This window comes from Amblyomma mixtum, chromosome 3, assembly GCF_055824585.1.
Source record: "Amblyomma mixtum isolate Tamu chromosome 3, ASM5582458v1, whole genome shotgun sequence".
NCBI classification, from domain to species: Eukaryota; Metazoa; Arthropoda; class Arachnida; order Ixodida; family Ixodidae; genus Amblyomma; species Amblyomma mixtum.
Window position 1 is genome coordinate 110,973,907 of NC_143014.1, and position 15,303 is coordinate 110,989,209.

A 15,303-nucleotide genomic window follows, 5' to 3' on the forward strand; every position below is an offset into this window, starting at 1 on the left:
CCGCTCGAATGACGTTTTGACCGCGGGCTCTTTTGATACAAGTGCAAAGGAAGCCATAGGAAAAGTTAGCTTTTTTCCTGTTACTACTTAGTGCACCGACCCCCTTGAATGTAGTCACTATGCTCAGTTTTTCTCTTCATTTTGCTTCTTAGCACTTCCAAAATGAACGCAGTGTTTTTATACTGGCTGAAATAGAACGCCGCGCACAGGGCAGTGTTTCCGGTGAAACAGTGTGCAATAACTCTCCACGTGGCGTGTCTTGTCTGCCTCGCCGAAAGATGCAAAGGGCGCTTTCATTTTCTCAACTTTGTGACCATCTCTTTATTAGTCTGTATTAGAGGTTGTATGCGTACGCTATGTTTAAGGAGAAATAAATCTTTTATTTACGAATCCTCTAATACTCCGTTCAATCCTTTATTTACTCCTGAAATTTTGGTGCGCGATTCAATCAACACAAATTTCGGTGCCGTTTTATGCGCGCACGTGCCTAAAACGCAAAACATCGCATCTGGACGACTAAGTGATGAGAGACAGACAGGAGGGGATGAAGGGGGTGGGTGGGGGGCGAGGGGGGTGACACAGTTTCGTGCCTTCTACGCGTGCGAGGTGCCCACGATAGAGAGGGACCTTGAAAGCCACCGCAGACGCCGCGCTCCCAAAGCCCTCACACTGGCGGTGACCACACTACTGAACAGCGCGGGCATGCGAGGGGCAGCTGGTTTGCGTGAGCGAGCCAATTTGCAGCGCGCAGACGTCGGCGCCATCAATTCTCCTTTCCCGGCCCTTTACTTCGCAATCGCAGCGATTTCCACTGCGCCAGCTTTTGGCGAGCGGCCGAACACCACACAGGAGCGCTTTCGCTCATCGGTTAAGTTAGCACTCGGCGCCGATGCTAAATTAACTAGTAGCGTCCATTAAGAATAACGAAACATCGTTTGCTTTTTTTTTTATCCTACTCTGCAGCGTGCGCGAGCGAGCACACACTCAAAAACTCACTTTTTTGGTGTGGAACTCGAGCTGAATATAGCCTCTCCATACTTGCACTCCGGCTTGGTAGCCCTGAGTAGTGGCCTGTCGTAATGAATACAGCATTGCGGCCAAGCACACTATAGGATATCAAGGGTGAGCTGTATTTTCCGATTTGTGCGACTGCCCCAGCTTCTAATGTGCTACAAGCGCGCCGTTAATAACTTTTCGTCTTTAAACTTGTATCCGAAAAAAGCCAGAACACCTGCTCCGACAGAGCTGGTGAAACGTTCACCGCATATGCTAAAAACTGCCGCATTGTGAAATATTGCCGACAGCGTACGTAATAAGCTGCCTCTAGCCACTTCTACAGGCGCAGCCTTTTCTCTAGCCAGCTGCTGCTGGAAGCGCGTTAATTCTATGAAGCCACCCACGACGTCATGGAAAAGGGGACAGAACGTTATTTACACACGACAGCGCGCTTTTAGTAATCCGCCCCAACGTATAGCTCAAGATAAACATCAAGTGAAGCGCAAAAAAAAAAACAGAAATTTATGACGGTGCAGTGGCGCGGCTGCCACACGTAAGCCGTCGACAACAAAACAGCGCGAAAGGGAAAACAAAGCATAGCAGCCCGTTGGAACGTTTACTCAGCACAATATCCTCGCAGGAAGGCGGCGCGGTTGTGGAAGTCATTAACAAGCCTCGCTTTCACCGACTCTGATTCAGTGAAAAAAGAGAAAAAAGTTGGAAGGTACGGCATTGCCCAAGTTATACGGCTGCGCACAGCGGAAGCACCCGTTAAATAAAATAAGCTAGCTATAGGAAAACGGAATAGCATAAAAACAAGCGAAATGAAAACGAGGGCTGCCAGCATACTGGTGTCCTTGGCCCTCGTCTCTGTAACCCAGAAGCAGTGCACTTAATGAAAATGCGTTCGTGTGTACAAGCGAATACACACGTACGTGCAATGTACCGGCAGCGATAGATTAGTGGCTAATGCGTTTTCCTGCTGAGGACGAGGCAGCGGGTTCGTATCCGGCATCCGCGGCGGCTGCATATTGATGGAGCCAAGAGGCAGAAAAAAAAAAAAGCTCGTGTAGTGGGATTTCGGTGGAAGCTAAAGAACCCCAGGGAGTCGAAATTGATTGGGGACCGAAGTTTAACCGGCGCGCCTCACAGGCATATGTGAAGCTTTAGCACGTTGAAATCCGTTCAAGAAATACACGCGTGCTCTGAGGGGCAGAAGCTTTAAGAGAAAAATTTCAGCCTCGCCTCGGTCGAGGTGAGGCCGTGCAGCCTGGGGTTCAGGAAGGCAGCGCGGTAGCAGCAACCACACGTTCACTACACGTTTCCTAACTATATGCGTACTCTCTGATGCAGTTGAGTTATTTCACTGCTCCCATTATTCCTTCTCTGCCCAGAAGTACGTCGGCATATACAACATAGTACTACTACACGAACGGTATCTAACGGTTCGTAAAATTCCTCGCACGACATTCTCATGATTAACATCGGCTGCGTGCAAGGTATATCAGGGGCTTTCTTTTTCCTTTTTTTTTCTACTGCCCTTAGGAACAAACCATGTAAACGGCAGTGAGTAATATCTTCCCAGACTAAGGAACGCAGCGCAGCCATGCTCGCATAATGGAAGGGAAAAAGAAAACAAGCAGCGCGCATATGATGCCAGGTTGCGAGGAAGACGTAGTAGGCAGCCTTATTTGCCAGCGAAATGCAGTCATCGCGGTGTGCACACGCCGCCAAGCTATCGTGCACCTAATGGAAAACATGGGTGACGTGGGGGAGCATGTTTGTTGGGGGGCTCCTTGTAGTTTCGAATACACGCGACGGGTAAATACAGTTGCTCCGGGCTTAATTTGAAGTCGATGAAGGTAAGCGAAAAGGGCGAACGCGCCGGTCCCACGAGAAGATGGTACGGCGTCGTGTCAGTAATCTCATTACGCGGTGTGTATCGGCAGCTTGCACAGGAAGTAGCATGAACGCAGCGCTTGTAAGAACAAAAAAAAAAAAAAGGGCAGAAAACAGGCACCAGCTGTTCACTTGCGAAGAAGCAGACAACGAGAAAAGCGGAAATGCCGGAACGGCTGCTGCCTTTTCCAGTAAATTCATCGTCAGCGCAAAGACGCGGATTCTGAAGGCGGCGTACGCCGCAACAGAATAAGCGTGCACGCGTAGTCTGAAGTCGTACAGGTGCAGACGTCCCTGGGTCGCTACTCGTTTTTATGCAGGAAATGCACATTGCCGTAGTTCAAATCGCCCACTTCGGAGTGAATATCTTACTTCTAATAACGTTTACACTTTGCATTTGTCCCTGAAGCGCATTGTTAGAGAAGCAGAGGCCCTGGATGCTGGTGAGCGAGGTTTTCTCTCAGCCGTACCTATCGCTACCGAGTGCTTTTCTTGTTGTCGTCTGTGCCGTTCAGTAAAAAAGAATGTCAAACAGCCAACATATAACCAACCAAACAGAAACGAACGCCAACTTCGAGTTGCGCAAAGCGAAGGGTGCAGAAGCAGTGAAAAGACGACAATGGCGATATAAAAACGCAAACTATGAAATATCAAGGACAGTTATTAAAACGAAGGATGTCGCGATTAAAAGAATGCTCAACACGCACACTGGTAGTGAGGGCTACCTGTGTAGATGCCTCTCAATAAAACTGCCTTGGGATCTTTGGGCACCGAATGCGATGTGCTGTCGCGTTCATCCACTGTCCTCACCCAAACACTGGCGTCATGGTCTAGATTGGACAAACGCCTTTGAACTCTGGACCGGTGTTCCACAGCAAATACGTTGATGCAGCAGATGAGGCGAGCGCTATGACGGCAAACGAATTTCTTGACAGGTGGAACAAATAAAAAGCTAAACAGAAATGAGATATCCAGAAAAGACAACATCCAGAAGCAGTGGAAGATTAGCAACCCATTTTTAAACAAATTATCAACTAATTCCGCTACAGCATTGATCCAATCTGGTAATGGCATCTGCGACAATTCATCTAGAATTGCTATATATTCATCGAAGCATTTTTCTATCGCCCAGTCAGATCCCTTGGCATCATGTCAAAGGAAAATGATCACTTGCCTCACAATTTTTATTTGTCCTGTGTCTCCTCATGAAGTGCCCAGTGGCATACTTCAAAATACAAGCCCTGGAGTCGATATTTTTACCCTCCTCATATTAGACTGAGTGCTCCAATTAGCTGTCATGTCAATTCTCATATAGTTAACCTTATTTTCAAAGCAAGTATATTCCCTCAAGCACTATAAAAAGACGAGATTATTCCACTTCAAAAAAAAAAGTGACAAAAGGTTACTTTCTAGTTATCAACCCAGCGCTATTTTGTCATATCGGAGTAAAATATAAAGAAAGACATTTTTATTGTGGATAACAAATTACCTGAACAAATTTATTATTTTGTCTCTGAAACAGTTTGGGTTTCCGGCTAATTTAACAACTGAGTTAGCTCTTATCTTGATCATTGATCAAGTTGAACCTGCCACTGACGCTTGCAAATTGGCCAGAGCATTATTCATCGACCTTTCCAAAGCTTTTGATTCAATCAATCATAGCAAATTATTTAATAAATTACGAGTATTCGCTTTACAAGGCGTGCACTTACATAAAGTCGTAGCTATTTATTACATAGAGAGCAAGTAGTATGTGTCTCTGGTTGCTTTTTTATTGTAAAGTAACCAACATTCGTGTTCCCCAGGGTTCCATACTCGGGTCGTTGCTTTTCTTAATACATAAACGATCCGTCCGGATGTCTTGACACTTCTCCGTGGTTTTATACTCTAATGACACGACAATTTCGTGCAGAGAGAGATAACTGTCTACATTCATTGACTAACTTCCTTAACGATGATACCTCTAGAATTTCTGAGTGCTGTCGGACTAATATCGTACGCATTAAGATGTTAAAATTAAGCTTTGTTTTATTTTATGCACTACCGGGACGCAGAACTATTCACCCATTTGTTGCCTAGAAGTCTACTATCATCACAGCTAACAAACTGCCTTTTTTGTTGTCATCAGTGACGAGCACCCAAAATCTCGGGAGTACATTTCTTCTACAACAAAAAGAAAGTGGTGTATGGAATAAGAATATGAATCAAAGACCGACCTTACATCAACGTAGTACATGCGCTAATCATCTCATGTGTCTCCTCCGTTGTCCTTTGTCTTTGTTTTTCGCGCTAATTTCTTTGCATAATGCATCGCCAAGTAGCCCGACAGCACGGCTTTCTGAACACTAATTTCGCGCTACTACGCCTTCATTCACATTCATATCACTTGCTGCTTCTCATAGTGCGAAAACACATCACACATTTATCACCCCCCCCCCACCCCTTCCCACGCACACACACACACACACACACACACACACACACACACACACACACACACACACACACACACACACACACACACACACACACACACACACACACACACACACACACACACACACACACACACACACACACACACACACACACAATATACCCAGAAGTAACGTATAATAATTGTAAATTTTAGTAATTTTATGTGCAATGCATCAGGATATAAAAGAAATTGTTAATTTCTAATTTAATTGAATATTCTGTTTTGACATCAGTGTATGAATTTCACAACAAGATGTTGCCGCTTTCCATACAAGAACCCAGCCTCCTAACCTCTAACAGACGCAGTTTCCACCTGAGAACAGAGCTAAACAAGCTAGATTTGAGCATTTCGCTTTACCAGTGTTCGTGAATCTACACGCAAAAACGTAATAACGTTTTACTTAAGCCGATAACTGACTCTGGCAAACACAGCCCTGGTTTTTGCCCCACGTACTGCGAAATACTGTCCCGATTTGAATTAAAGAATCTACTAGACTACGCGTACTAAGGAATTTTCTTCTTTTTCTTAATACCGGGGCAGTTTATTGACTTTTTTTTTCCACAACTTACGTAAACATCCATGCTAATTTCTTCATTTATCCTCCTTTAATGTTGTATCTGATGCTTTTTTTTCTTCTTCAATTGTAGTCTGCTATAAGAAGGTAATTAGACCATCCTTACAAGAGGTCCCCTCATGGATCTTTGACTCTGGGTCCTCTGCATTTTCCATAAGCATTGTACTACCATTGTTAAAATTAAACCGTTCATAAACAAAGATAGCTTGCACGGCCGACAAATTTACCGCAACGCTGCGCCCAGCAGATACATTGGTACCCATGAGAAGAATTCAGGGCATTGTCCTGCATCCTGCAAATAACATGGACAGTGATAGCAGTTCTTAGGCGTAAAGCTTTTACAAGGAGCCGGGAAAATTTCTTTTTCCCGGCTCCTTTCTTTTTTTTTCTTTTTGTCAGCTTCCTGGACCAGCTTTTTTCGACTCGTCAAGCTCGGTTAAACTCTATCGTTCTTAACCGAGAGCCTCCGCCTCGTCAGGCCGGTAAGCTCGTCGTTCCCCCGAGCTTACGGCAGCGCGCCGAGCCAGCGCCGCCTGTGCGTCGCAGGCGCGTTCAGCCGGCGTTCCTCTGAGATTACGCGAGAGCGCCGAGCAACTGCGTGCAGGATCGCACGACAAAGACCAGCACAGCTCGCTGTGGTGGTAGCGACGTGCATTTCAGAGTATTTTCTTTAGTCGCGAGTCATACAACAATTGCATAAGCATGAGCTTTAGTCAGCGTGGCGGTTCCCTCTCCATTGAAAAAAAAAGAGAAAAATTGCATCTTTACTACAGTCTGTCCCATAATACCACATATCACGTCGGTTGTCGCGACGACAAAAATTTCGGCGAAGTAGTGACGGAGACAGTCGTTCTCCAGCGTCAGAAAAGCGTGCACACTACAGAAAACGCAGACAAGATTTCTTGTCGGCGAGAAATTTTTTTTTTCTCAGTGTATGAAGATAATTTCTATTGTTAGGACATATCTTCGTCGCCCTTTTTTTTTTCAAGGGGGTACATGGGCCAACAGCAAATAAACGATCTTTTTTTTTTCCCCTCTGACTAGACGCAAAAGTATGTTTACACTTACAACACTCCTCTTAATGGCGCCCGACTGGCTTCAACCAGCTATTAGATCGCATAGAGGGTAAAGACTCAGGAAGTAAAAAGGAAACGGAAAAGGTAAAGGCACGAGGAAAAGAGAGTGAAGCCTTATCGATTTTTGTTACGCGCGTCATCACTGTGAGCTTGGGAAAACTTTGAGACATTTTTGGCGGCAAGGGTTGTTCGTGATCATATATACCAGCTGGTTTTGTTTAAAGCTTACAGGTTTTTGTTTTATTTGCGAGAGGTGCGTCGGCGCTGTCTGTGTAGGTGGATTGTACAGCAAGGCGGACATTATTTACGCAACAGACCTCGATAATGGCAGGATTAGTTTAACAAAATAAAGAGCGCATTTTTTAGGGGTAAGATTATATTGCGAAATTAAAAGCTATCAACAACAACTGTGAGCCAAATTTCTTTTTAACTTTTTAATCAGCAATGTACCTTAATATACCGACTGTGAAAAATACACATTTTAAAGCTTGTTGAGTTGGCTTTCTCGCATTGCATATTTATAAAATGGTGTCGCTACGCGAGGCATTTTTAACGAAATTAAGTAAGCTTCTTTCAGGTCATCAAATACACAAACGGAGTCTGTATTTGACGCATAAAAAGTGCGAGCGACGCCATTTTATAAATATGCAATGAGGAGACCCAAGCCAACGAGCTTTCAAATGCATATATATTTGATGTTAGATATTTCGAACCACAATGCCGACTAAAAAAATTTAACAACAAGACTCACTTCTGATGTTGAGGGCTTTCAATTTCGGAATTTGACCTTGCCTCTGAAATCTCCAAAATAAAAAAAAAATGTTGATTTGTTAATTTTAGTTGACTAATTACCTAACTATTGAACCGCATCCCGTTGACTTTGCCCACCTTGCTGTATAATCCACCTGCCCAAACCGCACCGACGTAAGTCTCGCGGTTTTTAAAGTAAAAATCTGCAAACGTTAGCTTTTGTCCTCCGTTAGCGTTGCACAGCACACGCCTGCGCATTGTGGGAGGTTTCTTACAGACAGGCAGCAGCGAGACGGGCCCTGCGTCGCCGGGTGAAGTGCAGGGCTGCCCGGGTTCGGCGGCGCACGAGCTGGCGTCCGACACGAGGCTGGCAGCCGAGCCGCACAGGGACGAGCCGGCCAGCGTGGGCACCACGAAGTCGATCGGTCGCTCCTGCCTGCGAGCGCCACACAACCACCGACTCTGCTCGGCACTGCGTCCGAAAGGTCCGTCCGACCTATGGTTCGACGATGGGCACGGTCTCCCGCTGCGCTTGGTCGCTATTCTTTGCAGCGGGTTTGTGTGCGCGGGATCATCGCTCAGCATTGCGCGGGCAAAGTGGCCTTGTGCAAGCCGTTGATCTCGTTACCTGCTGGCAGCCTTATTTGTTTGAAGAATTTGTGGCACGCATCAACGCGGGTAAAAGGCAGTAAGCAGAATTAAGAATTTTTAGAATGAAGTCGACAGAAGTTCATTGGAACGCTCGTTAGGTTGCTGTCTAATAACTCTACAGGTTATACTTGCATTCTTATTTTGATCAGGTAATTAGTATTCGCTGTAGATTTAATGTCTACTGCCGTGAAAACTAACTTAATGAAAACGCACTTGCGCACAGTCATCTGGAGCTAATTCAATTTCATTTACATTCCATTTTTTTTTCTCCACACGATACAGATTCGGTTAAAAATAGCTCTAGCGGATAAATAATACGAGCGCATTCTCGAAGGTAAATTTATCTGCAGAAGATGAGTAAAAGGGAGGGTTCAAATTTACATGGAGACTGCGCCATATGCACAGTGTGACCCCCCCCCCCCTCACCCTACAAAATTTCGTGCTGGCAGCGCTCCGCTCGCTAAGCATTAGTACGTCTAACCTGCTTTGGGGCCAGCTACATCCTATCATAAGATGTCTAACCCTCTTAGCAGTACACTATAAAATATCGTTCAAATTCAGGTAAATTTGGTTTCCGCAACGCGTTCGGCAGCGAAGCACGACAGGCGAGAAATGCCACTAGGCTTTAGTTAGTTAGGTTGGCTTCACCGCATTACAGCAATGCGGTGCGAAAAATGTGCAGAGGAGACCGAAGGCCATCCTCGAGCACACCCCACGTTCACCTCGGCATGAGGTCTAGCGCTGCAGCAGGTACTCAGGACCACCCTCTCTGCTGTTGGGAGAAGCGCCACTTACAGGGGCGCGGCACGTCGTTCGACATATCGAATGTTCCGCTCAACGCGAGTTCGATAGACGCGAACAGTGATGTTGTACTTTTGCATGAGATTTGCAAGAAGACGCTCTGCCAGTTCTGTATAAACAATAATTCCATATATCCGGGTTCGATATATCCGGGCTCGGCTGTAGTAGGATAAGCATGAAACTTATACGAAGCTGTTTCTAGAATAAAAGCCATGTATGAAAAAGTGGAAACAAATAGAAATAAAACAGCGATGACATAAAGATAATTTATTACTTTCCTGAAAATTTATTGTCACTTAATTTGTGCACGATCACCTAAAGCATCTGCAGAATTGAAACTGCATATATATCTGATATAGTTTTTTTTAATAAATCAGGTTCATTTCTATGTAATAATGAATTTATTAATTTAGAATTTTCTGAACTTCCCCTTCGCTCAGCAAACTACCGTTTCTCATAAGACACGTGACGTCAGAGCTTACAGCTAGCCAGCCGTGTTTGTCGCCTGCTCTGCTCTCGAAGACGGCGCTGGCAGATGAAGAAGAGGTAAAAAACTGAATCATGAGAAAAAGTTTTTACAAAATACTAACCTTGTGTTGCTGAACAAAAAATCACCCTCTATATGCATATTTTCCCAACAAAGTAGGCCGAATAAAAAATAAAAAAAAACCTTGTGCTCTGACGAAGATGAAGCTACCCTGTTGTGTACATTTATTTCTTGAACCTGAACTTTACCAGACCTGTTGGGACATTGACGGAACGCATACTTATTGTACTGCGTAGATATAAATGGCCAAGGAAAGCACGCAGTAAATTATTTCGAAAAGATGTTTTCATGAAGTTTCTAATTTCTTGCCCGTGCGAAACAATCACGCGGAACACTTGAGGAGACGGAGATATACACATACGCGCCAAGTGGGGCTGCGTGTTTTGGCCATGGACTCTTAGGTGTCGCTGCTTACTAAGCACTGTCTTGAGAACAAAATCTAGTCGTACTTCGTTTGATGCTGCCCTACTTCATAATAGAAGTTTTTTTTTTTAACGTCCCTAGTAATTAAAGCTCTAAACACTAATCCAAGATTGGTCTATTCACAAAACAACGAAGTGCATCCGCTCGCTACTTTGGTTTGATCCTCACAGAACGCTCTACAGCTGGCTCCTACTAAGCGGAGATTTGTTCTTCATTAAGCGGTATTCAGCTCTGGCTAAATCTGCACAGCCTGCCATTTTCCTTTATGGACAACGAAAGCTAGAAGCGCGTGCGTCGCACACTAAGCATACGTCAGACGCCGAGGGCGAAAGCATTTGCCACGCGAATACCTTGAGACGCCAGCGCTGCTAGCTTTGGTTGCAAAGAAAAAAGCGGAGGCGAAGAGTGGGCTTCTTAACACTGAAAGTCTATGGCTCATGGGTGATTTTCATTCAGGCGATCAAGGTAGACCACTTGTTTCCACTAGCGCTGGTCAACACAAATCTAAATCATTGTCGAATACAGCTCTCAGAGCAATCAAGAAAAGGCTGAATTGGAGCTGGCTTGGGATATCTTTGTTGAAACTTGGTTCAGCGCGAAAGACGAACACAAAGAAAGGAAACGACACACACGGAGCGCTACTAACAATTGTCCTGAAAGGAATTCCAGGTTTGTGGGTCTTTGCAGTGAAAAAAACATTCAAGCAAACAAATTTGCACTCGATTCATATGTAACATCGCATGACCTGCTTGCTACCAACCGGAATATTGCAGAGAAGGTTTCAGAAGAAGAGCGTGAGAAGTGTCTCCTTGAAGGCGTAGAATGCATCTCGAAGGACGCTTCACAAACCTCCAGTCGACGCTCGAGCCGTGTTCTAGACGGAATTGTCAGATTTTTCAAGGAACAGGACCTTCTTTTACTGCAAGCGGACAAAGATAGGGGCTTCGTCGTCTTGCGTCGAGGTGACTACCAGGAGAAAGCTTTGCAAGCCGTTGAAAAGAACTTTGTCCGAGTGAAGAAGAGTGCGGTTCGCGTTAAAACCAAATTCATGAATTACTGCAAACAGTTGAACCTGACGAAATTAGCTAACGATATTTCGAACTGCAGAGGGAATTGCTTGAATGTTTTTTTTTTTCACTGCAAAGACCCACAAACCTGGAATTCCTTTCAGGACAATTGTTAGTAGCGCTCCGTGTGTGTCGTTTCCTTTCTTTGTGTTCGTCTTTCGCGCTGAACCAAGTTTCAACTATGTCCCACCAACTAGCCCAGCACGAAGTTTTGTTAAAGTTGGGATATCTTGAATATTTTAATGGTTATCTGCTCTACGCCTCGCTAATATGTAGCAGGGATGTGAAAGTTACAGCTGACATGAATCAATCAGGGACGGCATTTCCTCTCAGCATTGTTCTCACGGAGGAATGGTGTGGGGTAGACCTGCGCCTTGGCTTATCGTAAGCTTATCGTTGCCATGGTCCCAGGCATGAGGCACTAACGAACCGTTAGTACGTGCGAAGAAACCTGAGTTCGGCCTTTATCTTATGACATGTGGAGCATCCTAAACGCCGCCGCATGTAACATGGCATGCGTATGAACCACGAAATAAGAAAGGAGTACATGGTTGACGAGGAAACATGACGCTATATGAGTGAAAAACCGCATGCTGTTTGTTATATTGGACTACATGGCAGTGAAAGTGGTCGAAAAGAAAAAAGTGAAATTTGCTTCGGCTTTGATTCAGCACCGCTCCTTTTTGTCCTCGGCAGTAAACTCGCATGCAGTGTTGTGGAGAACATATACACCCTGTCGTGGCGTGATAGCCTGGTTAATCCACTGTATTAATTTGCAAGCCCTCGCCGATATACCATCTCAGTAACCCAACCACCGCGACAAACCAAGGACTAGTAATTCGGTAAGACAAAAGAAAAGCGTCTCGGCATCGCTTAGCGACATGACGAAGAATTAATGTTGCCGCTGTCGAGACCCAGACAGCGGTTTAGTCTCCCGCCAGTGAGAGCCTTACGCGATGCAGCCGCCGTAGAAGTGTGGCTCGTTGGTTCCGCGGCGCAGACTGCGTCGGGACGTGGGCGAGGGCGTGTTCCGCGGCTCGTTGGGTCCGGCCACCGCGATGGACACCCTGGGCGAGCGGCCGCAGTCCAGCCGCTCGTAGGCGCCCTGGTCGGTCGGCTGGACATCCGCCTTGCGCCGGCGACGCTGCAGCAGGCAGGCCACGCTCAGAGCCAGCAGCAGGCAGGCGGCCGCAGCCGCCAGGGCGCCCGGTAGCGCAGCGCTCTGCAGGAGTCCGGCCGAGCCTGCGGGAGGTCCGCGCGTGGGCGCGCCGCGATGCTTCAGGCTCCGAGTTTCTGGCCGGCGGCGGCGGCGGCGTGCCTACACGGCTACTGCATGGCGTTCATTGCCACGCCGATTCCGGCTGTGGCATCCCACTCTATCGTGTAACCAACCAATGAATTCATATGTTATCTCGCTGAACGAGAACATAAGTATGTGCGACGATGAACCGTCCCAAGCCGGACGCAGGTGGAGGGGGATAACGGGGGGAGTGGGGGAGGGGGGCTTGGTTAGGAGACATTTAGCTTTCTTGTCCGTGCCTCGTTTTCAGGTAATATGCAAAAACTATGCCGAAGGATCTATGGTTTCGGGATTCGGTGTCAGGACCAACATTGTTCTCAATCGCGCAAAATATTCACGAACGCCAGTACAATGAGCGTAAACGGGCATCGCCCATCCCTGACGACATTCGCCCGTTTCCTAGCGTCTCAAAATTTTAGCTTTTCATAGCTCTGAAGACGCGCCTGTAAATATGCACCCCCCCCCCCCCTTCCCAATTCCTTTCCACCCTTACTTTTTCAATAAATATGGAAACAGCTCCACGAGCGCAAGAGATGTGAGCTTATTGTTGTTGTTGTTGTTGTCCTCTAGAAAATGGCGCATACCCACTGCGGGGGATTGGCCAAGACACAGGCGGCAACTGATAGGTGTACAAAATGTTAAACAAGAAAATAATGGTGGGGAAAAATAAAATAATCATGATAATAATAGCAATTAAGAAATAAATGAAAGGATCTCAGATGTGTGATTATGTGATTATGTGAGCTTATATTTGAATTTGCATTTCTCTTTTTCATCGAGATACATGCAAATGTACGCACGTGTTTCTGAATTGTTTGGAGACCGAGAACAAAAACCAAGAAAATACAGTTGATTACACAGCACGACATTATAACGTTCTCGAAATCGCTCCCCGACCACAATTATAAGAAGTCATATTTAGTAGGACACCCTAAACAAGAAGGTAAGAAGTCAAGAATACTACAAAATTCATGTTTACCGAGATTGAGCTCATTCCATGAAAGAGCAAAATCCTTAGGCAAGAGCGTAAAAAATGACAAAACGTGGTTGAGAAACATTTATGCACCTCTCATTCTTTTTAACTATTTTTTTTACCTTGACAGATGTTTGAAGAAACAACAGCGAATCCCTGGAAAAGGGTTGGCCGGAGGGCCCTGACAGACACGCAGTGCTCCACTGAGCAGAAAAGAAGGCCTGCGGCGCTTCCAGACAAGGGCAGTGACCCTGCCTGAGCTTTTAAGCTCTCGGGAGCGCAGCGCATAATCAGGTGTTTGTAGAAGGTGCTACGATAAGCAAAATTGAAAGAAAGGGGAATCTTAGTTGTCATCTTTTTCGGAAAGGTGGCGAGACGCCGACTTTCCTAAATAATGCGCGGGTGCAATGATCTCAAGTTTGCAGGACGCAGTTGTCGCAGGTGTCATAAATGCGAACGCTGAAAGAACAACAAGCTAAAATTATGCGGATTAAGTCCGTTTACCCTCTAGGGGCTAAGGACTGAGCCCCAACTAGCTGCCCCGCAACTGGCCCGGAATTCTCGCAACTGGCTGCCTGGCTGTCATAAGTACACTTGATGAGGTCTTCGACCTGAAATGTTGTATACATACTCTTAGTATCTGGCAAGTGTGGTTCTTTAAAAAAAAACAAAAAAAAACAAGATACTAACTTTAAATGCCCGCCTATAACACCTACTCCACGTGTTCGTGAACAAGTTTAATACAATTTCAAGTAAACAACGACGCCTTCACAATTGTTGTCGCTGGAGATGTGGGCATTAAACTTCATGATAATTTTTATCTGATGATTTGACTAGTCATTATAAAAACGTCTGGGCTACTTAGTTTCAGAACTGCATTCATTTTTCACAATTGAGAAAAGCTATACTGTAATTGTAGTGCGTTTTCAGAAATTTGCGGAGAACGCAAGTGCGTCAAGATGTACCCCAGGCAACCCGTCTAAGGCTGAGTCTAGGGTTTTTACGTACTTAAATTGAGTAGACGTGCGAAAGCATGTGTTTAATCTGGTTGGCTCAAGGTTTTGCTTTGCTGGGTCGTCGGCAAGTCTGGCGACGATACTAGTTCGACAGTAGTTTTAGTTGAAGACGACGATGCGCAGTGTACAGCGCGAGATTATGCATATTAGTTCGATAGTAGTATTAGTTGAAGAAGATTATTATGTGCAATGCACAGCGCGAGAGTGCGTTGTAGTTTAACAGGAGGCGTGATCGGTTGCGGCAATAGCATAGTGCCCTCGTGCAGTGGACAGCGAAGCTGATCTTTTCACACCGCCATGGGTTAGGATCAAAGTCGCGGCCATATTTATTTTATTTATGCATGTTGGCCAATGTCACCCTCAAGGTCAAGCTTCACACAAGCTTCGTGGTTGGGTTTGACCGCGTGAAGTAGTGCTTTCTAGTGCTGAGAAACGAAAAGTGCTGAGAAACAGCCGACCTATGAATCAAGGTCGACCACAGGCATTAGCATATTTCTCCTCTGTCGGAATGCGGCTGCCACAGCCCAAATAGAAACCTGAACTCGCGCTTGGCAGCAGAAAGCCACAGCCTCCGAGCCAGCGCTGCCAGTGCAGAGCAAACCGAGAGCTATGCGAAGAACTACATCCCGTGTTTCTTTTTTATTATTAATTAAGCCTTGCTTTGTGCGCCGCCAAAACAGTGGTATCTTCAGCGATAGGTATTATACCCGACGATTTGAGGAGAAAACTTTCGGTCGTTTCGTCAAACCTT

General features: G+C 45.7%; 1 pseudogene across 1 annotated transcript in view; it reads right to left on the reverse strand.

Annotated features, from left to right (window-relative positions):
* LOC149351409 (synaptotagmin-15-like) overlaps window positions 1-15,303 on the reverse strand; it is a 254,495-nt pseudogene that overhangs the window by 67,650 nt on the left and 171,542 nt on the right. Inside the window, exons 2-3 of the transcript XR_016290586.1 lie at window positions 12,217-12,505; window positions 8,050-8,210 (exon numbers count right to left, since the gene is read on the reverse strand). The product of XR_016290586.1 is annotated as a synaptotagmin-15-like (transcript). The remainder of the gene's footprint in view (window positions 1-8,049; window positions 8,211-12,216; window positions 12,506-15,303) is intronic.